Here is an 11,059-nt window from a genome sequence, read left to right as displayed (position 1 = left end):
TCTTTGGCTCCTTTTTGGAGTTCTCCTATTTCTAGATTGAGATCCTCTTACGGGCTGTCCAGCAACAAGAGCCCGTGTCATGCTACAGGCATGGCAATATTCACCAACCAACCTGACCAGTTTGCTACGGGCTGACCAAGGGAAAGGCCCGTGCCAACAAGATGTGTTGGCTTTAATACACATACACCAGTTTAATCTAGTAACATATTGCAGAGGGCTGCCCCAGAAGGAATAGTCTGTTTTAGCATAAGACTAACTTAATTCATTACTATTTACATCTATGTCAACCGCTATTTAGCAAAAACTCTTACTGACAAACTTTTAGCAACAAACAAATTCTTCTTTTATTACAACTAACAGCACTATGTAGCTTGAAGTAGATGATGAATGAAGAAGTATTGAATTAAAAGCTCAAGAGAGAGACGACTGGCGAAATCTAACCGAGGCCCTTTGCGTCAACAGGCGTAGGAGGAGATGATGATGACTTAGTAATGGATCTAGATATTATGCCCTTAAAAAACAAGATAATTTGTAGTTTGTATTGGTTACTTCAAGTAGTAATAATAATCACATGCACTTAGACTTTTAGTTTATTGTCAGCATGTTGTTGTTCACAATAGGCGGACAATTCATAATTATAATTATCATGGTCACAGAAATTTAAACTCTCGACTACATGTCATTTGCTGTTACACACGAGAGGCGGAACTCAAAATTGTTTTCTAATGGTATACTGTATTGGGTTTATATGAGACGCAAGCCTAGTTGCTATCTCTGTCAGAAAGTAAATCAATCAGTCAATCATTGAAGTTAATCATTGAAGTTGAATACCATCAGTGTCACCCCTTAATTGTTTAGAACAGCTGTAAGTTCTCGGGTTTAGAATATAAATTCTTTCCCAATACAATGTTAATTGCAATTACTATGGTTTTTAATGTGACAATATTTATTATACAACAAATTTATAAATCTTTATTATTACTTTCATGTGATTTTTTTTATATTATTGTAACTTGCAAATGGTTTATTTTTAACTTTTGAGAATTCCATCTCTCCCTTTTATTATTTTTTAAATCTATGTAGGTGATGTTTTTTTAAATCTATGTAGGTGATGTTTTTTTATATCATGCTAGAAGGATGTATTTTTTATATTGTACAGCTAAACTCTGAAATAGAAGATGAATTAAGGCTGTGATTATTTATTAGAGAGAATCTATGCTTCGCGATGTTAAACTTGGACGAGTGGAATGGGATGAGTTGACTGATTCGAGTGCTGTTAGTTGCAATAGAAGAAGAATTTGTTTGTTGCTAAAAGTTTGTCAATAAGAGTTTTTGCGCAAATAGCGGTTGACATAGATGTAAATAGTAATGAATTAAGTTAGTCTTATGCTAAAACAGACTATTCCTTCTGGGGCAGCACTCTGCAATTTGTTACTAGATTTTTTAAACTGGTCATATTAAGTCCGCCTAGGTTTTTGTGAGCATGTACGCTTGAAGCTAGAATTTAGGTTCCCATGCGAATATTGGGATTAAAACATAATAATAATAATAATAATAATAATAAGCTATCTCACTGTTTAGAACCTTTGTTTTTTTACATTCACTTACTATACTCAGTGAGAGTCAACTAAGTGAAATTACTTGATCAAACATTCAGCTGGGCTCCACATGACACTAGAAGAGTTGGAAGACCCAATCCTACATGGCTGCGGACTATGTAGCTCGAAGTAGATGATGAACGGAGAAGTATTGAATTAAAAGCTTAAGGTAGAGACAACTGGCGAAATCTAACCGAGTCCCTTTGCGTCGACAGGCGTAGGAGGAGATGATGATGACTTAGGCCTACTCAGTAATGGATCTAGATATTATGCCCTAAAACAAGATGATTTGTAGTTTGTATTAGTTGCTTCAAGTAATAACAATAATCACATACACTCAGACTTTTAGTTTTTTGACAGCATGTTGTTGTTCACAATAGGCGGACAATTCATAATTATGATTATCATGCTCACAGAAATTTAAACTCTCGACTACATGTCATTTGCTGTTACACACGGGAGGCGGAATTCAAATTAGTTTTCTTATAGTATTGGGTTTATATGAGACGCAAGCCTAGTTGCTATCTCTGTCAGAAAGTAAATCAATCAATCAATCATTGAAGTTGAATACCATCAGTGTCACCCCTTAATTGTTTAGAACAGCTGTAAGTTCTCGGGTTTAGAATATAAATTCTTTCCCAATACAATGTTAATTGCAATTACTATGGTTTTTAATGTGACAATATTTATTATACAACAAATTTATAAATCTTTATTATTACTTTCATGTGATTTTTTTTATATTATTGTAACTTGCAAATGGTTTATTTTTAACTTTTGAGAATTCCATCTCTCCCTTTTATTATTTCTTAAATCTATGCAGGTGATGTTTTTTTATATCATGCTAGAAGGATGTATTTTTTATATTGTACAGCTAAACTCTGAAATAGAAGATGAATTATGGCTGTGATTATTTAATACAGAGAATCTAAGACTTGCGATGTTAAACTTGGACGAGTGGCTCAGCTAGCTTGTTGATGGCTAGAGGTGAACAGTTACTGAACTCTATGCCAGACAGAGTGGACAGAGGCACAAGGTTCGAAGCCCCACCATGGCTCCTTCGAGACTAGTGGATCTTCTCAGCATTTACTTCCCAACTCTAGTGGACGTGCACTCTCAGTCATCCTTTCTATACTACCATGGCATCAGCGGTTTCCCTTTGCTCAGGATGTGGATTGTGTGTTCGCCCTAGACAGGAAGCCCTTATCTGTGAAGGATGCAACAAGTGGCGCCAACGCTTATGTGGTACAGAAATATCCCAATCTGAGTACCGGAATATAAACAGACGATTGAAAGCTGGTCAAGTTTTCATGTGGTGTTGCCCAGACTGTCCTGACTGGATGGAAGTTTCAGGTACAATTATAATTATCTTTTTGTTTTCCTATTATCTTTTTCATAATTATCTTTTAGTTTTCCTAAGCCCGTTGATAAGACCATATAGCTGGCTTGAGTGTGTGTGTGTGTGTGTATGAGTGGGGTCCTCACTTTCATTTGAATGCGTCAACATATTCTGCGAGAAATAGCACTTGGAATACTCTATTTTACATTCACGTGGTTTCAGGTGCCGATGCCCATGATCCTTCTGATGCCTTCCCAGTTGAACAGCAGCCTGCAACAATCAACAACACACCCAATGACTTCAATATCATACTTCCTATTGATAACATCACGCCAGTTGCAAAAACCTTATTAGTTGATGAAGCGTTACCGACAACTATCCTTGCAGACACTCTTGTGACCTACAAAATTGTTTACTGTGGAACAAGAAAAGGCAGCTCTCTCCTTGCTGATTCATTGGGTATTACGTACACCAGGAAGCGAGAGTCGTCTGTATCAGAAACATGGATATGCAGCTACCGTGGTAAAAAGTGCTATGCAACAATTTCACAGCAAGTAGGAACAATGAACTTAAAGTGGACACCACCAACACACACATCCTGGGGATCCTGGTGCTGAACTCAAAGCATCAACAAGAGGTTTAGTTAAAAAGTCAGCTTTGGAATGCTCATTTGCATTATCTGGGAAAATAGTAAAGAAAGCACTCTCGCCAGAGAAGGACAACGTCCAAAACACCCTGAAGATACCAGTTTTGAATTAAACACAGATCATGTTCCCCAGAAATTTCAAGCTGATCTATTTGAGAATGGGCAACGGCATCTCATATTTGCAACGTCTATTCAGTTGCAACACATGTCCAAGTCTAAAACTTGGTACGTGGACGGCACTTTTAAACTTGTTTGTACCCCTTTTGTTCAACTTTTAAGTGTCCACAGTTTTATAAAGAAGGATGAAATTTTGAAACAGGTTTCATTGTGCTTTGTCCTGATGTCAAGAAGAAAGAAAAAGGACTACGTAGCTGTCCTAAGAAAAATCACTGAGTTAACACCAACATCAGTTTGTGAGGTTGTGGATTTTGAGAAAGCACTATGGTCGGCAGTGCGAGTGTGCCTTCCCGAGGCTTCCATTTATGGCTGCTGGTTTCACTGGGCCCAAGCAGTGTACCGAAGACTAAAAGCACTAGGTCTATGATGGAGTACCTGCAAGTAAGATATGTTTTCCCATGGCGGGCAGGTGCCGAGTGAGTGTGCCGGTTGCAGAGAGCAACCGGGTCAGTCTGTATCTGAGGACGCATTAAACTACATGTCTCCACCATCGTGTGTCTCTTGTCCTACCTTGACATCCAATAAGGCGCAGTGATTCTCAAGGACCAACGTGACCCTCACCATGCCCTTCCAGCGCCGCTCAATGCAGTCCACCCCAAGGGCCGCACGCCCCGTCGTCCCCCGTGGGCTTGTCCCTGCCCTGCAAGAAGCCAGGCAAGCCATGGCGGCACAGCAGCAAATGATCAACGTTCTCCATGACCGGCTTACGACACATGCTACCCCTGCACCTCGTGTCCCCGCGTCTGCAGCCCCGGAGAAGTGCGAAATTGAGCTGAAGCCCGCCGCATTCAGGTCCTGGAGGAGGTCGATGGAATGCTGGATCGAACTGTGCAGACTACTGCCCCACGAGGTCGTCCACCACATCAGGCTATACTGCACACCCCCTCTACAACGGGCGCTGGACGCCAGATTCACATCACAGGAATGGAGCAACCTCACCGCTACGGAAGCCATGGACTTTATTCGCGATATTGTGTTGCGTTCTACAAACCGTGCTGTGTTATGGTCGGAGTTTTTTAACGCGGTACAAGGCCCAGGAGAAAGTGTCAGTGATTACTTTTTAAAGTGTTCTCAAAAGGCCACCGATTGCAATTTCCAGTGCCCTCAGTGTCAGTGTAATCTGGCTGAATACATGTTATTACCCAAGTTAATGGTGGGCCTAAGCGATGAGGCTATGCGTCACCATGTATACCAGTGTAGCAATGACATCAATAGTGTTAGCGCCCTTAGGGCCAGGTGCTGTGCCTACGAGGCGGCCCGCGTCGACGCCGCTGCGCGCCAATGCAACTGGAGGGAATCTGCTTGTGCAGCTGGCAGCGAAACACCCGAGGCAGATCATCCGAGTGCAACCGTCGCTGGCACAGGTAGGGGTCCCCCACCCCTTCCCTGCGGGAACTGCGGTGGGCGCCATGCCTCTGGTAGAGCTTCATGCCCCGCTAAATACGTCATATGCAACGGGTGCCATAAGCAGGGCCACTACTACAGATGCTGCAGAAAGTCACAGGCAAAATTGGCAGGATCCCCAACAGATGTGTCTAGTGCTACGTCTAGCGCTGTGCTTGTTGCGGGCGCCAACCTCGCCCGCCACCCAGTAGTGGAGGTGACAGTCGTCCACAACGATACAGGAGTACGAGTGCCAGTCACCGCCGTGGCGGACACTGGGGCACAGGTATGTGTGGCTGGGCCCTCCTTGCTATCACACCTCCAAGTCCGCCCAGCAGCTCTTACACCCCGGGCTGGTTTGCGGGATGAGGCAAACCTTCCCCTGAAGTGCCTTGGATCTGCCGTGTGCCACGTCACCCTGCAAGGTCGCACCACGGAGCAGGACGTGTACTTCGTGCAGTCGGCAAAGCACCTTTTCCTGTCGTTGGACGCTTGCAGGGATTTAACGCTGATACCCAAGGAGTTCCCCCATCCCTCCCCCGCGGTGGCACACGTGAGCCTGTTCGATGACACAGCCAGACGGGCCGCCCAGGTACCACCCCGACCTGCCGAGGTGCCCATGCCGCCCCAGGAGGAACATGCGGCCAGGTTGGAAGCCTGGCTCCTGCAACATTTCGCTACGACGACATTCAACACAGCCAGGAAGCCACTGCCAGTGATGCAGGAACTACGCCTTACGCATGCCATACCCCAGCATCAGTGCCAAAACACTGGGAAGAGGAAGTGAAGGCCCAGCTCGAAGAAGATGTCGCCCGTGGCGTCATAAAACCGGTACCCGCTGGGCAGCCAACCGAATGGTGCGCCCGTATGGTGGTCGTCGCCAAGAAGTCAGGACAGCCACGCCGTACAGTCGACTATCAGCGCCTCAACGCATCTTGCCTACGGGAGACACACCACACCCCCGCCCCATTCGACATGGTGTCCGGGGTACCTAAGCACACGTTCAAGACCGTGGCAGACGCGTACTGGGGATACCACCAGGTGGAGTTAGACGAAGAAAGTCGCGATCTAACCACATTCATTACCCCCTGGGGGAGGTTTCGTTACCGTCGTACACCCATGGGGCACTGCTCTGCCGGCGATGCGTATACTAGACGATTTGACGACGCCATCCAGGACATCCAGAGGAAATACAAGTGCGTAGATGACCCCTTACTCTACGACGACAACATCGAAGGGGCCTTCTGGCATGCCTACGACTTCCTCGAAACATGCGCAGCCAAGGGTATTACGCTTAAGCCGGAGAAATTCCAATTCGCAAGAAGGGAAGTAGACTTCGTGGGCTTCAACCTGGGCTGGGAGGCCTACAAGCCAACAGAGGAACGTTTGGCGGCCATCAAGAACTTCCCGATGCCACGTCAGCCCTCTATCACCGACATAAGGGCTTGGTACGGATTTGTCAACCAGCTGGCGCCATTCCTCGCAACAGCCCCCATCATGAACCCATTCAGGGAGCTCCTCAAAAAACCAACTGGGAAGGCAGTGTACTGGGACGAGACACTCCGCACCAAATTTCATCACGCCCAAGACATGATATGCCAATTAGCGAAGGACGGACTGGCCTACTACGACAGGAGCCGCCCCACAGCAGCGATCACCGACTGGAGCAAAGAAGGCATAGGGTTTGTAATCCTTCAACAGTATTGCTCATGCAGCTCCGCCAATACGCCCTTTTGCTGCACGGGTGGGTGGCGCCTGGCACTATGCGGCAGCCGCCATCTCACCGCCGCCGAAGCTGGCTACGCTGCCGTGGAGGGGGAGGCCCTCGCGGTAGCCTGGTGTTTCCAAAAGGCGAGGCTGTTCTTGCTGGGGTGCCCCAACCTCACCGTTGTGACGGACCACCGCCCGTTAACCAAGTTACTGGGGGATCGTGCCCTCACGGAAATCTCGAACCCCCGCCTCTTCAGGCTGAAGGAGAGAACTCTGCAGTACCGATTCAGGGTCAAGTACCTGCCGGGGAAGCGTAACAGCGCGGCGGACTTCCTGTCCCGATACCCCGCCTTAAAAGCCGATCCCAGCGCCTACGACATGGACCTCGACGAAGACCTCACCGACACCATGGCGGCCGCCGTCGTGGCAGCAGTGGAGCACGACAGCTGTGTCATGGACGAGGCGAGAGTTAGGCACGCCGCTGTCATCGACCCCGTGTACCAGCTGCTCATGGCCAGGGTCCTGGCCGGGGACTGGGCCGATAGGAAGTCCCAGGAAGTGGCGTGCCTTCGGCCCTTCTACAGTGTCAGGGAGAGGCTGGCCGTTATCCAAGACTTGGTGACATATACGTTCGAACAGGGCAACGTTCGCCTAGTTATCCCGGAGCCTCTCCGTCAGCAGGTGGCTGCCATCCTACACACGGGGCACCAAGGCCTGGAGTCGATGCAACGACGAGCGCGCCAGACGGTGTACTGGCCTGGACTCGAGGGGGACCTGCAGTATCACCGATCCTCGTGTGAAGAATGCGACGTACACGCACCATCTCAGGCCGCGGAGGAACTCATTATCACGCCGCCCCCAGAGTACCCCTTCCAGATGACGGTTGCAGATATGTTCCAGCACGACGGACACTCGTACATGGTCTACGCAGACAGGCTCACAGGGTGGCTGGAGCTGGCCCACTTCCCCCACAGAACCTCCTCCTCCCACATCAAGACTTAGCTACGTCACTACTTCGCCAGATGGGGGGCCCCGGAGCAAATTTCCACGGACGGTGGCACCAATCTGGCAAGCGAGGAAATGGGGGAATTTTTCAAGTTATGGGGCGTGTCTGTGCGTCTATCATCCGCCCAGTACCCGCAGTCCAATGGCAGGGCAGAGGCCGCAGTCAAGATCGGGAAGCGGATAATAATGGCGAACACGGGCAGCAACGGCACCCTTGACACGGACAAGTCCTCTATGGCTATCCTGCAGTACCTAAACACCCCCCTCCGCGGAATAAACAAGTCACCCGCCCAGATGGCAGCGGGCAGGCAGCTCCGAGATGGCGTACCTACGGCTCGGTGGCACCTCACGGTAGACAAACACTGGGGGGCAACCTTACGGCAAAGAGAACGTCAGATGGCTGACAGTGGTGCCGCCCTCACCAGGACCGGACCGTCCAGGAAACTTCCAGCCATCAACCCGGGATCCCAAGTACGAGTGCAAAATCAGGCCACTAAGCTGTGGGACCGCACCGGTACCGTGGCGGAAACGCTCCCATACCGACAGTACCTAGTCAAACTAGATGGCAGCGGGCGCCTCTCCCTCCGTAACAGGAAGCACCTGCGTCTCACATCATTGGGGCCCCAGCCTGGGCGGGCCACACCTGCTACGCATCCAGCCACACCCACGCCCGAGCAGCTACCAGGCAGTCACCCTACGCCCAGCCCACATGCAGTACGGGAGCCACGCCCATCACGGCGCACTAGAAGGCCTGTGTGGATGGATGACTACATGTGATCATCGTACATTACAGCGGCACCTGCATATATTTCTTTTTTATTGCCTTTGCTTTTCATATTAATTTATGAACATGTATTACCTGCACATTGTGTTTTGCATTCCTGACAGCTATATACCTGTCTTCCTATTCTCGCACATGCACCCAATTTAATCCATGTATATCCATGCATTATTTTTTATCATTGCCTCTCCATGTATACCCATGTAGGTGCTACTATAGCGTGAGGTCTACCACACTATAGCGTGAGATCTACCTGCTGTTAGTACTATAGCGTGAGGTCTACTGCTGAATTATTCGTTCCTCATAGATAAAGCGCATTTCATACATTTGTTTAAGCAATAAACACTTGATTTAAACATTAGGGCAATAGGGAGTGGAGAATAATTGTGTACTTTCAGAGATCAGATATTTTTTTTCTTTTTCTGAAAGATATGAAATACGAATTGAAGAATTGGTTGACTGTTGTGATATTCAGCATTTCTGAACTGTCATTGAAAGGAACTGTTTATTAATTTAAATGTATTTTAATGCATTTGATACTAGAAATGTATTTAAAGGCATGTTTCCTCAGCATTACCATTTTAGAATTATAAAGTAAACATGTCAACATTACTGTTCTAACAAATATTGTATAAAACTAATTGAAAATAGGTGAATATAAAACTTTCAGAGAAGCCCTCCCATTGTTGACTATGTGGTATTTCAGAAGGTAGGTAATATCCGATACTATAGCATACAGTCATGAATTATTTTTTATTGAATTGTAAGTACAGTATTTATTGTTAACGTTACTTTTAAAGTGATCATGGAGGTGTAAAGGTATGAAACATCAGATGCCATATGTAACACAGGCTTTGGTTTACATTTTATATTGACAACCAGCAGGAGGTGGAGTAGTACTGTTTGTTAAAAATGTATTTAGGAGCTCCATTTGCTTCCTTTTATATGGGCAGGTCACGTGGACAGGTCACGTTTTTTATGGATTTTGGCAGTTCACATGTTCGATGGTTAGGTGCGAGGCTCTGAGACGCTGGTCACGCGGTAGACTTCACCCTCCATCTGGGTAGGCGACATATGGCGGTAGACCTCACACTATAGTAGCACCCCCATGGATTAATCTCGGGGGGGGGGGATGATGGAGTACCTGCAAGTAAGATATGTTTTCCCATGGCGGGCAGGCGCCAAGTGAGTGTGCCGGTTGCAGAGAGCAACCGGATCAGTCTGTATCTGAGGACGCATTAAACTACATGTCTCCACCATCGTGTGTCTCTTGTCCTACCTTGACATCCAATAGTCTACAAAATGCCTATAATAATCAACTTGCTGTAAGACAATTCATTCAGCAGTTAATGGCGCTGCCAAACTTACCTCCATCACATATAGAGCCAGCTTTTTGCCCTATCACTAGCCAGCCACTTCCTGATCAACGATTAAAAGATCTCATTACTTACTATAATAAAATATGGATCAGGAATGAGATGCATCCTCCACATTCTTGGGGCTGTTACAAACGCCCTGTTCGGACTAACAACGATGTAGAAGGGTGGCACCATGCGATTGACAGAGTAGCAAAAACCAATTCAATTAACATGTACTTCTTAATTAGTATTCTCCATGATGAAGCCAGTAGAATTCCCATCATTGTAAAACTAGTTAAACAAAAGAAAATGCCCAGATACCAAAGGAAGCATGCTGTCAAAAAGCAAATTGCCCTTGATGACCTCTGGATGAAACATGAGAACAAATTAATATCAACATCAGACTTTCTAAACCGCTGTGCCGAACTGATGGATCATGTAGATGAATAAGAATGTATCAACAATGTAGCATGCTGAATTCTATTGCTTGACAACTTTTAACAAATGTATACAATTTCAATATGTTTATAGTTTTGTGTTTTATCTCCTTGTGTGTTCTTATTTCCTTACTTGGTATGTGGTACATGGCAGCCTTGTTTGGTGCATACAAGCCAAAGTAGTGGTACATAAGAGCCAGTTCATAGCAGCCCAACAATGGTACATATAAGCCAAACAAGTGGTACGTAGGAGCCGGTACATAGCAGCCGACGGTACATAGCAACTAGCATTCAATATGACCAGTTTGCTACGGGCCGACCAAGGGAAAGGCCCGTTTAATCTAGTAACAAACTGCAGAGGGCTACCCCAGAAGGAATAGTCTGTTTTAGCATAAGACTAACTTAATTCATTACTATTTACATCTATGTCAACCGCTATTTAGAAAACACTCTTATTGACAAACTTTTAGCAACAAACAAATTCTTCTATTACAACTAACAGCACTCGAATCAGTCAACTCGTCCAATTCTACTCCTCCCAGTTTAACATCGCGAGGCATAGATTCTCTCTAATAAATAATCATAGTCATAATTAATCTTCTATTTCACAGTTTAGCTGTATAAT

The 11,059-nt window shown here is 46.2% G+C and overlaps 1 pseudogene; it reads left to right on the top strand.

Moving 5' to 3' along the window:
* The first annotated feature begins 2,737 nt into the window (after positions 1-2,737).
* Positions 2,738-10,447, top strand: LOC137659689 (uncharacterized; annotated as a pseudogene).
* Positions 10,448-11,059: the final 612 nt, after the last annotated feature.

Source organism: Palaemon carinicauda, chromosome 20 (genome assembly GCF_036898095.1).
Source record: "Palaemon carinicauda isolate YSFRI2023 chromosome 20, ASM3689809v2, whole genome shotgun sequence".
In the NCBI taxonomy this organism is placed as follows: domain Eukaryota; kingdom Metazoa; phylum Arthropoda; class Malacostraca; order Decapoda; family Palaemonidae; genus Palaemon; species Palaemon carinicauda.
The sequence above is the reverse complement of the archived record's forward strand: the minus strand, read 5'-3'. Positions and strand labels throughout refer to the sequence as shown.